Source organism: Triticum dicoccoides, chromosome 7A, assembly GCF_002162155.2.
Source record: "Triticum dicoccoides isolate Atlit2015 ecotype Zavitan chromosome 7A, WEW_v2.0, whole genome shotgun sequence".
Taxonomy (NCBI): Eukaryota; Viridiplantae; Streptophyta; class Magnoliopsida; order Poales; family Poaceae; genus Triticum; species Triticum dicoccoides.
Window position 1 is genome coordinate 131,846,044 of NC_041392.1, and position 15,490 is coordinate 131,861,533.

Consider the following 15,490-nt stretch of genomic DNA (forward strand, 5'->3'; position numbering starts at 1 on the left):
ACATGAAGACTTCTAAAATAGGCATAGTAAAGGCTATCAATGCCACTTTTTTTGAAATAAAAGATGCAAAACATTGTTCTAAATAACAGCAAGCAAATCTTAACAAAATAAATTGACGCTCCAAGCAAAACACATATCATGTGGCGAATAAAAATATAGCTCCAAGTAAAGTTATCGATGAACGAAGACGAAAGAGGGGATGCCTTCCGGGGCATCCCCAAGCTTAGGCTCTTGGCTATCCTTGAATATTACCTTGGGGTGCCTCGGGCATCCCCAAGCTTAGGGTCTTGCCACTCATTATTCCATAGTCCATCGAATCCTTACCCAAAACTTGAAAACTTCACAACACAAAACTTAACAGAAAACTCATAAGCTCCGTTAGTATAAGAAAATAAATCACCTCTTCAATGTACTGTAATGAACTCATTCTTAATTTATGTTGGTTTAATATCTACTGTATTCCAACTTCTCTATCGTTCATACCCTCCGATACTACTCATAGATTCATCAAAATAAGCAAACACCACATCAAAAACAGAATCTGTCAAAAACAGAACAGTCTGTAGTAATCTGGATCAAACGTATGCTTATGGAACTCATAAAATTCTAAAATAAATTTCTGGAACTGAGGAATTTATCTATTAATCATCTGCAAAAAGAATTAACTAAATAGAACTCTCCAAATAAAAATGGCAGCAATTATCATGAGCGCTAAAGTTTCTGCTTTTTACAGCATGATCAACAAGACTTTCCCAAAGTCTTCCCAAAGGTTCTACTTGGCACAAACACTAATTAAAAGCATAAAACCACATCTAAACAGAGGCTAGATGAATTATTTATTACTAAACAGGAACAAAAAGCAAGGAACTAAAATAAAATTGGGTTGCCTCCCAACAAGCGCTATCGTTTAACGCCCCTAGCTAGGCATGATGATTTCAATGATGCTCACATAAAGGATAAGAATTGTAACATAAAGAGAGCATCATGACGAATATGAATAGCACATTTAAGCCTAACCCTCTTCCTATGCATAGCAATTTTGTGAGAAAACAACTTGTGGGAACAAGAATCAACTTGCATAGGAAGGTAAAACAAGCATAACTTCAAAGCTTTAAGCACATAGAGAGGAAACTTTATATTATTGCAATTCCTACAAGCATAAATTCCTCCCTCATAATAATTTTCAGTAGCATCATGAATGAATTCAACAATATAACCAGCACCTAAAGCATTCTTTTCATGATCTACAAGCATAGAAAATTTACTACTCTCCACACAAGCAAGATTCTTCTCATGAATAATAGTGGGAGTATCATAAGAGACTCGAATACTATAAATTGCTTCCACATTAAAAGAGTAATGTTCAGAGAATAGGTAATCATAATCATGACAAGTTTTATAAACATAATCGGTACTTTTTATAGCATAAGTATCATCACAATAATCATCATAAGTAGGAGTCATGCTATCATCATTATAAACTTGCATATCAAAACTTGGGAGACTAAAAATATCATCTTCATTAAACATAGCATCCCCAAGCTTGGGACAAACATTAATTGCAGAAAATATATTCTCAAAAACATCATCTTCATCAAACATAGCATCCCCAAGCTTGGGCCTTTTCATATTATAAGCATAATCACTCTCATCATTAATAGTATGGATAGCACCAATAGTATAGCAATTATCATATTCTTCCAAGAAAGTGCCAAAAAGATTTTGAAGATCATAAGAAGTATCATTATCTTCCACAATTATATTTTCATGATGCACAATAGTAATAGGAGCAGCATTATTTGGGAGAGATATCTTTTTACCTCTCTTCCTTTTTCTTTTCTTCTTCTTCACCACATCATGCGTGGGTTTAATCCTCTTTTTGGAGCTCCTTATTAATGAGATTGGTTGAATAGAGGGCTCCTCTTAGTTCCCTGATTCATCATAAGAAATAATAGGAGAATACTGGGAAGTCTCTTCCCATTCGTTAGCATTCTCTTCATCTTCTATTTGTTTTCTTTTCTTTATGTAATTGGCAATATAAGGATTTTCAATGCAATTCACCGCGCAATACATATAAATTTCCTCTAGATCAAAATGAAGAACTTTATCAAGGGAAAATTTTGGAATATCGTTAGTTCTATGTTTAATTTCTTCATAACCCAAGAGCAAACTAAGTTCATTATGATGTGCAAGGGAAATCAAGTCATCACAATTTTTGGACACGATACACTCATGAAACAATTTGCATTGGGTACTAAAATGATCATGTTCATTGCAAAGTTCACAAGTAGGGCTAAGAAAAGATAAATTTTCAGCACATTCATCTAGCTCTTCTTGCAACAATTTGGTTTCTAAGTAATTATGCCTCTTGCAATATCTATCTTCCCTATTTGGTGTGTACTTGCAAACCCAGTCTACTCCACAAAAATTGACATGTTTATAGGAGGCATTTTCATCATAACTAGTGCAATCATCATTAGCATGATGGATATTCAGAGAATTCGTACTAACAACATTGCAATCATGCTCATCATTCAAATATTTAGTGCCAAACATTTTAGAGGTCTCTTCTTCTAGCACTTGAGCACAATTATCCTTTCCATGATCCTCACGAAAGATATTAAAAAGATGAAGCGTATGAGACACACTCAATTCCATTTTTTGTAGTTTTCTTTTATAAACTAAACTAGTGATAAAACAAGAAACTAAAAGACTCGATTGCAAGATCTAAAGATATACCTTCAAGCGCTAACCTCCCGGGCAACGGCGCCAGAAAAGAGCTTGATGTCTACTACACAACCTTCTTCTTGTAGATGTTGTTGGGCCTCCAAGTGCAGAGGTTTGTAGGACAGTAGCAAATTTCCCTCAAGTGGATGACCTAAGGTTTATCAATCCTTAGGAGGCGTAGGATGAAGATGGTCTCTCTCAAGCAACCCTGCAACCAAATAACAAAGAGTCTCTTGTGTCCCCAACACACCCAATACAATGGTAAATTGTATAGGTGCACTAGTTCGGCGAAGAGATGGTAATACAATTGGTATATGGATAGTAGATAATAGTTTTTGTAATCTGAAAATATAAAAACAGCAAGGTAACAATGATAAAAGTGAGTGTAAACGGTATTGCAATGCATTGAAACAAGGCCTAGGGTTCATACTTTCACTAGTGCAAGTCCTCTCAACAATAATAACATAATTGGATCACATAACTATCCCTCAACATGCAACAAAGAGTCATTCCAAAGTCACTAATAGCGGAGAACGAACGAAGAGATTATGGTAGGGTACGAAACCACCTCAAAGTTATTCTTTCCAATCAATCCGTTGGGCTATTCCTATAAGTGTCACAAACAGCCCTAGAGTTCGTACTAGAATAACACCTTAAGACACAAATCAACCAAAACCCTAATGTCACCTAGATACTCCAATGTCACCTCAAGTATCCGTGGGTATGATTATACGATATGCATCACACAATATCAGATTCATCTATTCAACCAACACATAGAACCTCAAAGAGTGCCCCAAAGTTTCTACTGGAGAATCACGACGAAAACGTGTGCCAACCCCTATGCATAGGTTCATAGGCGGAACCCGCAAGTTGATCACCAAAACATACATCAAGTGAATCACGTGGTATCCCATTGTCACCACAGATACGCACGGCAAGACATACATCAAGTGTTCTCAAATATTTAAAGACTCAATCCGATAAGATTACTTCAAAGGGGAAACTCAATTCATTACAAGAGAGTAGAGGGGGAGGAGAAACATAAGATACGACTATAATAGCAAAGCTCGTGATACATCAAGATCGTGCCAAATCAAGAACATGAGAGAGAGAGATCAAACACATAGCTGCTGGTACATACCCTCAGCCCCGAGGGAGAACTACTCCCTCCTCGTCATGGAGAGCATCGGGATGATGAAGATGGCCACCGGAGAGGGATTGCCCCCTCCGGCAGGGTGCCAGAACGGGTCTAGATTGGCTTTCGGTGGCTACGGAGGCTTCTGGCGGCGGAACTCCCGATCTATTGTGCTCACTAGAAGTTTTATGATACATAGGTATATATTGGTACAAGGGGTACGTCGGTGGACCGAAGGGGGGGCCACGAGGCAGGGGGGGCGCCCCTACCCTCGTGAGCACCTCCTTCATCTTCTGACATGGGGTCCAAGTCTATCCGGTAGGTTTCCTTCCAAAAATAACTTCTCTAGTTGATTTCATTCCGTTTTGACTCCGTTTGATATTCCTTTTCCTCGAAACACTGAAATAGGCATAAAACAGCAAATCTGGGCTGGGCCTCCGGTTAATAGGTTAGTCCCAAAAATAATATAAAAGTGGAAAATAAAGCCCAATATTGCCCAAAACAGTAGATAATATAGCATGGAGCAATCAAAAATTATAGATACGTTGGAGACGTATCATCGGACGACGATTCTGATACAACCTTGCGCCGGAGACCTTTCCTGGTCCCCGCGGCCTTCTTCTTGGCCTTCTTCTCCGTCGCCTCATAGGGTGCCGGAACCAGCATCTTCGTCAGGAGAGTACTTGCTGGATCTTCGGGGAGTGGGGCCGGACAATCGATCCGCTTCGCTGTCGCGACCCATTCCTGTCAAATAATGTGGAGGTTCCGATTCCTCACATAATTATACTAGGGAAAGAAACGCCTTATGAGATATAAGGAGCTTACCGGATTAGCAGGGCGCTTTGCGCTGAGTCCGCGGTCCTCAGTGAGAGAAGGAGGTACCTCGGCCGACTTGAACAACACCCTCCAGATGTCCTGGTGCGTCGTGTTGAAGAGCTCTCGCAGCGTCTGGTGCCTTGCTGAGTCGAACTCCCACATATTGAATGCCCGTCTTTGACACGGGAAGATCCGGCGGAAGAGCATGACCTGGACCACGTTGACAAGCTTGATTTTCTTGCTTATCATGTTTTTAACATAGTTCTAGAGTCCGGTCAGCTCCACCGATGAACCCCATGATAAGCCCTTCTCTTTCCAGGAGGTGAGCCGCATGGGGATGGCGGATCGGAATTCGGGGGCCGCCGCCCAGTTGGTGTCGCACGACTCGGTGATGTAGAACCACCCCAATTGCCACCCCTTTACGGTCTCCACATAGGAGCCTTCGAGCCAGGTGACGTTGGGCATTTTTCCCACCATGGCGCCTCCGCACTCCGCTTGCTGGCCGACCACCACCTTCAGTTTAACATTGAAGGTCTTCAGCCACAGGCCGAAGTGGGGGTTGATGCGGAGGAAGGCCTCGCACATGACGATAAACATCGAGATGTTGAGGATAAAATTGGGGGCCAGATCATGGAAGTCCAGCCCGTAGTAGAACATGAGCCCGCGAACAAATGGGTGGAGGGGAAATCCCAGCCCGCGGACAAAATGGGTAAGGAATACAACCTTTTCATGGGGCTGCGGGGTAGGAACGATCTGCCCCGCGCCTGGGAGCCGGCGCGCAATATCCGCAGCCAGGTATCCGGCTTCCCAGAGCTTCGTGATGTTCTCCTTCGTAACAGAGGAGGATATCCACTTGCCTCCCGCTCCGGACATGTTCGGAGTGTTTTTGCGGAGAAGATGCGAACTTGGGCGTTGGAGCTCGAGTCGCGAGACTGGGTGGGCTGGGAAGAAGAAGGCATGGGTAAGAAAGAGGAGTCCTTATCCCTTTATAAGGGTGGTAGAAAGTGCGTGCCTCCCCACTTGCCTGGTAAAACTCCCTTATTCCCCAAGTGTCGTGATTGATGGCGCGGTTGGGTTACCCACATCCGTATTGATGAGGATCCCGGGATAAGGGGACACGATCTTTGCTTCGACACTAGATTTGTGGAAAATGGTTTGAATAATAATCGGAGCCATGGCATGATGTCACGTTATGAAAAGTTGTAAGTAGATTAGATTTGTGGAAATATTATACTCTCTATGGTGGTATGTGGAATTTGTTTTGCAGAGCCGGACACTATCCTTGTGTTCAAAATCTTCTATGGAGTATTCGGAGGAGGAACCCGCCTTGCAATGCTGAAGACAATCTACACGCCGGAGTCGTCGTCATTGAAGCCTGGTTCAGGGGCTACTGAGGGAGTCCTGGATTAGGGGGTCCTCGGACAGCCGGACTATATACTTTGGCCGGACTGTTGGACCATGAAGATACAAGATTGAAGACTTCGTCCCGTGTCCGGATGGGACTCTCCTTTGCGTGGAAGGCAAGCTTGGCGATTCGGATATGTAGATCTCCTCCCTTGTAACCGACTCAGTGTAACCCTAGCCCCTCTGGTGTTTATATAAACCGGAGGGTTTTAGTCCATAGGACAACAACAATCATACCATAGGCTATCTTCTAGGGTTTAGCCTCTCCGATCTCGTGGTACATCAACTCTTGTAATACTCATATCATCAAGATCAATCAAGCAGGAAGTAGGATATTACCTCCATCGAGAGGGCCCGAACCTGGGTAAACATTGTGTCCCCCGCCTCATGTTACCATCCGCCTTAGATGCACAGTTCGGGACCCCCTACCCGAGATCCGCCAGTTTTGACACCGACACCCATCACAAACTCTTATCCCTCGCATTACATTATTTGCCATTTGCCTCTCGTTTTCCTCTCCCCCACGTCATCCTTGTCATTTTATTCGCCCTCTTTTTTGCTCGCCTCTTTTCTGTTCGGCTCTTTTTCGCCCGCTTCTTGTGTGCTTGTGTGTTGGATTGTTTGTCACGATGGCTCAAGATAATACTAAATTGTGTGATTTTTCCAATACCAACAATAATGATTTTATTAGCACTTCGATTGCTCCTCTTACTGATGTTGAATCTTGTGAGATTAATACTGCTTTGCTGAATCTTGTCATGAAAGATCCGTTTCGGCCTTCCTAGTGAAGATGCCGCTACCCATCTGAATAGCTTTGTTGATTTGTGTGATATGATAAAGAAGAAAGATGTCTATAATGATATTGTTAAATTGAAGCTATTCCCGTTTTCACTTAGAGATCGTGCTAAAACTTGGTTTTCGTCTTTGCCTAAAAATAGTATTGATTCATGGAATAAGTGCAAAGATGCTTTTATCTCTAAGTATTTTCCTCCTGCTAAGATCATCTCTCTTAGAAACGATATTATGAACTTTAAGCAACTAGATCATGAGCATGTTGCACGATCTTGGCAAGGATGAAATTAATGATTCGCAATTGCCCTACACATGGTTTGAATTTGTGGATGGTCATACAATTTTTTTATGCTGGATTGAATTTTGCTTCTAGAAATCTTTTAGATTCGGCCACGGGGGGCACTTTTATGGAAATCACTTTAGGAGAAGCTACCAAACTCCTAGATAATATTATGGTTAATTATTCTCAATGGCACACCGAAAGATCTACTAGTAAAAAAGTTCATGCTATAGAAGAAATTAATTTTTTGAGTGGAAAGATGGATGAACTTATGAAATTGTTTGCTAATAAGAGTGTTTCTTATGATCCTAATGATATTCCTTTTTCTACTTTGATTGAGACTAATAATGAATCTATGGATGTGAATTTTGTTGGTAGGAACAATTTTGGTAACAACGCATATAGAAGTAATTTTAATCCTAGGCCTTTTCCTAGTAATTCCTCTAATTTTGAATAAGATGCCCTCTAATTTTGAATGTAGTATTAAAGAATTTATTAGTTCGCAAAAGAGTTCCAATGCTTTGATTGAAGAATTTTTTTTCTAAGATTGATGAGTTGGCTAGGAACGTGGATATAATTTCTCTTGATGTTGGTTCTTTGAAACTTAGATCTATTCCACCTAAGCATGATATCAATGAGTCTCTGAAAGCCATGAGAATTTCCATTGATGAGTGCAAAGAAAGAACCACTAGGATGCATGCTGAAAAACATTACTTCATAAAAGCGTGTTCTTCTAGTTTTGATGATAATAAGGATGAAGATCTAAAAGTGATTGATGTGTATCCTATTAAAAATCTTTGTTTTGCAATATGAATCTTGATAATGATGGGACTGGAGATGAGTCAACTTTAATTAAAAGGCATCCCAATGATTCGGAGTTTTTAGATCATGATGAAAAAACTAATAAAAGTGGTATTGATGAGGTCAAAACTTTACATAGCAATGAAGCCACTATCTTGGATTTCAAGGAATTTAATTATGATAATTGCTCTTTGATAGATTGTATTTCCTTGTTGCAATTCGTGCTAAATTCTCCGCATGCTTATAATCAAAATAAAGCTTTTACCAAACATATCGTTGATGCTTTAATGCTATCTTATGAAGAAAATCTTGAATTAGAAGTTTATATTCCTAGAAAAATTCATGATGAATGGGAGCCTACTATTAAAATTAAAATTAAAGATCATGAATGCTATGCTTTATGTGATTTGGGTGCTAGTGTTTCCACGATTCCAAAAACTTTGTGTGATGTGTTAGGTTTTCATGAATTTGATGATTGATCTTTAAATTTGCATCTTCCGGATTCCACTATTAAGAAACCTATGGGAAGAATCAATGATGTTCTTATTGTTGCAAATAGGAATTATGTGCCCGTAGATTTCATTGTTCTTGATATAGATTGCAATCCTACATATCCCATTATTCTTGGTAGACCTTTCCTTAGAACGATTGGTGCAATTATTGATATGAAAGAAGGGAATAATAGATTCCAATTTCCATTAAGGAAAGCCATGGAACACTTTCCTAGAAACAAAATTAATCTATTATGAGAGCCACTTATGGATTGCATACCAAAGATGATAATACCTAGATCTATTCTTGCTTTTATGCCTAGCTAGGGGCGTTAAACGATAGCGCTTGTTGGGAGGCAACCCAATTTTATTTTTGTTTATTGCTTTTTTGTTCTGTTTAGTAAGAAGTAATTCATCTAGCCTATGTTTAGATGTGGTTTTCTGCTAATTAGTGTTTGTTCCAAGTAGAACCTTTGGGGAGACTTGGGGAAAGTCTTTGTGATCTTGCTGTAAAAAACAGAAACTTTAGCGCTTAGGAGATTTGCTGCCATTTTTTTACTGGAGAGTGCGATTAGCTTGATTCTTTTTGAATATTATTAATATATAAATTTCTCACGTCCAGAAATTTCTTTTAGAATTTTTGGGGTTACAGACGTATTCGAAACCTACAGATTACTATAGACTGTTCTGTTTTTGACAGATTCTGTTTTTCGCGTGTTGTTTGCTTATTTTGATGAATCTATGGCTAGTATCGGAGGTTATGAACCATATAGAAGTTGTAATAAAGTAGGTTTAACACCAAAATAAATTAAGAATGAGTTCATTACAGTACCTTAAGTGGTGGTTTGTTTTCTTATACTAACGGAGCTCATGAGATTTTCTGTTTAAGTTTTCTGTTGTGAAGGTTTCAAGTTTTGGGTAAAGATTTGATGGATTATGGAATAAGCAGTGGCAAGAGCCTAAGCTTGGGGATGCCCCGGAAGGCATCCCCTCTTTTGTCTTCTTCTATCGGTAACTTTACTTGAGGCTATATTTTTATTCACCACATGATATGTGTTTTGCTTGGAGCGTCTTGTATGATTTGAGTCTTTGCTTTTTAATTTAGCACAATCATCCTTGCTCTACACACCTTTTGGAGAGACACACATGATTTGGAATTTATTAGAATACTCTATGTGCTTCACTTATATCTTTTGAGCTAGATAATTTTTCTCTAGTGCTTCACTTATATCTTTTAGAGCACGGTGGTGGTTTTATTTTATAGAAATTATTGATCTCTCATGCTTCACTTATATTATTTTGGGAGTCCTTTAGAAAAGCATGGTAATTTCTCTTTGGTTATGAAATTAGTCCTAATATGATAAGCATCCAAGATGGGTATAATAAAAACTATCATAAAAATTGCATTGAATGCTATGAGAAGTTTGATACTTGATGATTGTTTTGAGATATGAAGATGGTGATATTAGAGTCATGCTAGTTGAGTAGTTGTGAATTTGAGAAATACTTGTTCTAAAGTTTGTGATTCCCGTAGCATGCATGTATGGTGAACCGTTATGTGATGAAGTCGGAGCATGATTTATTTATTGATTGTCTTCCTTATGAGTGGCGGTCGGGGACGAGCGATGGTCTTTTCCTACCAATCTATCCCCCTAGGAGCATGCGCGTAGTACTTTGTTTCGATAACTAATAATTTTTTGCAATAAGTATGTGAGTTCTTTATAACTAATGTTGAGTCCATGGATTATACGCACTATCACCCTTCCACCATTGCTAGCCTCTCTAGTACCGCACAAATTTCGCCGGTACCATAAACCCACGATACACCTTCCTCAGAACAGCCACCGTACCTACCTATTATGGCATTTCCATAGCCATTCCGAGATATATTGCCATGCAACTTTCCAACGTTCTGTTATTATGACACGCTTCATCATTGTCATATTGCTTTGCATGATCATGTAGTTGACATCGTATTTGTGGCAAAGCCACCGTTCATAATTCTCTCATACATGTCACTCATGAGTCATTGCACATCCCGGTACACTACCGGAGGCATTCACATAGAGTCATATTTTGTTCTAAGAATTGAGTTGTAATTTTTGAGTTGTAAGTAAATAAAGTGTGATGATCATTATTATTAGAGTATTTTCCCATGTGAGGAAAGGATGATGGAGACTATGATTCCCCCACAAGTCGGGATGAGACTCCGGACAAAAAATAAAGAAGAAGAAGAAAAAAGAGGCCATAAAAAAGGCCCAAATAAAATAAATAAATAATGAAAAATGGAAAATGAGAGAAAAAGAGAGAAGGGACAATGTTACTATCCTTTTACCACACTTGTGCTTCAAAGTAGCACCATGATTTTCATGATAGAGAGTTTCCTATGTTGTCACTTACATATACTAGTGGGAATTTTACATTATACAACTTGGCTTGTATATTCCAATGATGGGCTTCCTCAAAATGCCCTAGGTCTTCGTGAGCAAGCGAGTTGGATGCACACCCACTTAGTTTCTTTTTGAGCTTTCATACACTTATAGCTCTAGTGCATCCGTTGCATGCCAATCCCTACTCACTCACATTGATATCTATTGATGGGCATATCCATAGCTCGTTGATACGCCTAGTTGATGTGAGACTATCTTCTCCTTTTTGTCTTCTCCACAACCACCATTCTATTCCACATATAGTGCTATGTCCATGGCTCACGCTCATGTATTGCGTGAAGATTGAAAAAGTTTGAGAACATCAAAAGTATGAAACAATTGCTTGTCTTGTCATCGGGGTTGTGCATGATTTAAATACTTTGTTTGGTGAAGATAGAGCATAGCCATACTATATGATTTTGTAGGGATAACTTCCTTTGGCCATGTTATTTTGAGAAGACATAATTGCTTTGTTAGTATGCTTGAAGTATTATTGTTTTTATGTTAATATTAAACTTTTGTCTTGAATCTTTCGGATCTGAACATTCATGCCACAATAAAGAAAATTACATTGAGAATTATGCTAGGTAGCATTCCACATCAAAAATTCTGTTTTTGTCAATTTACCTACTCGAGGACGAGCAGTAATTAAGCTTGGGGATGCTTGATACGTCTCCAACGTATCTATAATTTTTTTTGTTCCGTGCTATTATATTACCTGTTTTGGATGTTAATGGGCTGATTTATACACTTTTATATTATTTTTGGGACTAACCTACTAACCCAAGGCCCAGTGCAAATTGTTGTTTTTTGCCTATTTCAGTGTTTCGCAGAAAAGGAATAAAAAATGGAATCCAAGCGGAATGAAGCCTTCGGGAGAGTTATTTTTTGAACAAACGTGATCCAGAGGACTTGGAGTGGACGTCAAGAAATCAACGAGGAGGCCACGAGGCACGGAGGCGCGCCCGCCACCCTTGTGGGCCCCTCATGGCTCCACCGACCTACTTCTTCCTCCTATATATGTCCATATACCCCGAAAACATCCAGGAGCACCACGAAACCCTATTTCCACCGCTGCAACCGTCTGTACCCAAGAGATCCCATCTTGGTGCCTTTTCCGGAGCTCCGCCCGAGTGGGAATCGATAACGGAGTGCTTCTACATCAACACCATAGCCTCTCCGATGATCTGTGAGTGGTTTACCATAGACTTTCGGGTCCATAGTTATTAGCTAGATGACTTCTTCTCTCTCTCTGAATCTCAATACAGTGTTATCCTTGATCTTCTTGGAGATCTATTTGATGTAACTCTTTTTGCAGTGTGTTTGTCGAGATCCGATGAATTGTGGGTTTATGATCAAGTTTATCTATGAACAATATTTGATTCTTCTCTGAAATCTTTTATGTATGATTGGTTATCTTTGCAAGTCTCTTCGAATTATCAGTTTGGTTTGGCCTACTAGATTGATCTTTCTTGCAATGGGAGAAGTGCTTAGCTTTGGGTTCAATCTTGCGGTGTCTTTTCCCAGTGACAGCAGGGGCAGCAAGGCATGTATTGTATTGTTGCCATCGAGGATAAAATGATGGGGTTTATATCATATTACTTGAGTTTATCCCTCTACATCATGTCATCTTGCCTAATGCGTTACTATGTTCTTATGAACTTAATACTGTAGATGCATGTTGGATAGCGGTCAATGTGTGGAGTAATAGTAGTAGATGCAGAATCGTTTCGGTCTACTTGTCACGGACGTGATGCGTATATACATGATCATGCCTAGATATTCTCATAATTATTCACTTTTCTATCAATTGCTCGACAGTAATTTCTTCACCCACCGTAATACTTATGCTATCTTCAGAGAAGCCACTAGTGAAACCTATGGCCCCGGGTCTATCTTTTATCATATAAGTTTCCAATCTACTTTATTTTGCAATCTTTACTTTCAATCTATATCATAAAAATACCAAAAATATTTATATTATTATTATTATCTCTATCAGATCTCACTCTCGTAAGTGACCGTGAAGGGATTGACAACCCCTTTATCACGTTGGTTGCGAGGTTCTTATTTGTTTGTGTAGGTACGAGGGACATGGGTGTAGTCTCCTACTGGATTGATATCTTGGTTCTCAAAAACTTAGGGAAATACTTACACTACTTTGCTACATCACCCTTTCCACTTCATGGGAAAACCAACGCATTCCTCAAGAGGTTGAAGTGTTTCTTACGGCAGTGAAGACAGACCATAAGATGGTAATAATATCCTCAAGTTTATCAATTCTAGTAGAGTCTTGATCTATCTTTTCATTAACTATGGGTTCTTTCTCGCGAAAAAATTTCAGAGTAACTCCTACCTTAGATCCATATTGAGTAATTTGATTGTGGATATTTTGATCCAAATTCTCGATCAACTCTATCGTGGCAACTTTATCTACGATAATTTCAAGCCTTTCCATCACGTGTTCCAAAGTTAAAATAGTTCCATTAACCAAAAGAGGTGGTGGGCCAAACAAATCTAACATAGCATTATAAGAATCAAAAGTGTGGCTACCCAAGAAATTTCCTCCGGTAATGGTATCAAGAATATATCTGTTCCAAGGAGTGATACCTACATAAAAATTGCGAAGAAGAACGGAAGTAGATTGCTTCCTAATGGATCTATTCTGAGCATTGCAAATTCTATACCAAGAATCTTTTAGATTTTCTCCCTCCCATTGTTTAAAATTAAGAACTTCATGATCGGGAGTACTAACAATGATAGAAGGACTAGCCATAACAGCTAAACAAACGATCTAACATAAGGACACACAAGAAGCAAGCAAAAAGAGACGAACGAAAAAAGGGCGAACGAAAAACAGGCGAATAAAATGGCAAGGGTGAAGTGGGGGAGAGGAAAGCAAGAGGGAAATGGCAAATAATGTAATGCGAGGGATAAGAGTTTGTGATGGGTACTTGGTATGTCTTGACTTACGCGTAGATCACCCAAGCAACGGCGCCAGAAATCCTTCTTTCTACCTCTTGAGCATGCGTTGGTTTTCCCTTGAAGAGGAAAGGGTGATGCAGCAAAGTAGCATAAGTATTTTCCTCGGTTTTTGAGAACCAAGGTATCAATCTAGTAGGAGACTACACGCAAGTCGCCTAGTACCTGCACAAACAAACAAGAACCTCACAACCAACGCGATAAAGGGGTTGGCAATCCCTTCACGGTCACTTACGAAAGTGAGATGTGATAGAGATAATAAGATAAATATTTTTGGTATTTTTGTGGTATAGATTGGAAAATAAAGATTGAAAAATAAATAGTAAACTAGAATTGTAGATTGGAAACTTATATGATGTAAAGTAGACCTGGGGGCCACTAGTGGCTTCTCTCAAGATAACATGTATTAGGTGGGTGAACAAATTACTACCAAGCAATTGATAGAAAAGCGCATAGTTATGATGATATCTAAGGCAATGATCATGAATATAGGCATCACGTCCGTGTCAAGTAGACCGAAACGATTCTGCATCTACTACAATTACTCCACACATCGACTGCTATCCAACATGCATCTAGAGTATTAACTTTATAAGAACGGAGTAACGCATTAGGCAAGATGACATGATGTAGAGGGATAAACTCAAGAAATATGATATAAACCCCATCTTTTTATCCTTGATGGCAACAATACAATATGTGCCTTGCTGCCCCTATTGTAACTGGGAAAGGACACCACAAGGTTGAACCCAAAGCTAAGCACTTCTCCCATTGCAAGAAAGATCAATCTAGTAGGCCAAACTAAACCGATAATTCGAAGAGACTTGCAAAGATGTCAAATCATGCATATAATAATTCAGAGAAGAATCAAATAATATTCATAAATAATCAAGTTCATAAATCCACAATTCATCGGATCTCTGCAAACACACCGCAAAAAGAGTTACACCGAATAGATCCCCAAGAAGATCGAGGAGAACTTTGTATTGAGATCCAAAGAGAGAGAAGAAGCCATCTAGCTAATAACTATGGACCCGAAGGTCTGTTGTAAACTACTCACACATCATCGTAGAGGCTATGGTGTTGATGTAGAAGCCCTCCGTGATCGAATCCCCCACCGGCAGAATACCGAAAAAGGCCCCAAGATGGGATCTCACGGGTACAGAAGGTTGCAGCGGTGGAATAGGTGTTTCGTTGCTCTCCCCGAAGGTTTCAGGGTATAAGAGTATATATAGGAGAATGAAGTAGGTCGGCAGAGCTGCGAGGGGCCCACGAGGGTGGGGGCGCACCGCCCTACCTCGTGGCCACCTCGCTGCTTTCTTGACGTCCACTCCAAGTCTCCTGGATCATGTTTGTTGCAAAAAAGATCCTCGTGAAGGTTTCATTCCGTTTTGATTGCAATTGATATTCCTTTTTTGTGAAACACTGAAATAGGCAAAAAAACAGCAATTTGCACTGGGCTTTCAGTTAATAGGTTAGTCCCAAAAATAATATAAAAAGGTATATGAAAGCCCATAAACATCCAAAACAGATAATATAATAGCATGGAACAATCAAAAATTATAGATACATATGAGACGTATCACTAGCAGCCGGCTTTGGGTCTCTTCGGTCGCGGGCGCCGCCTGTT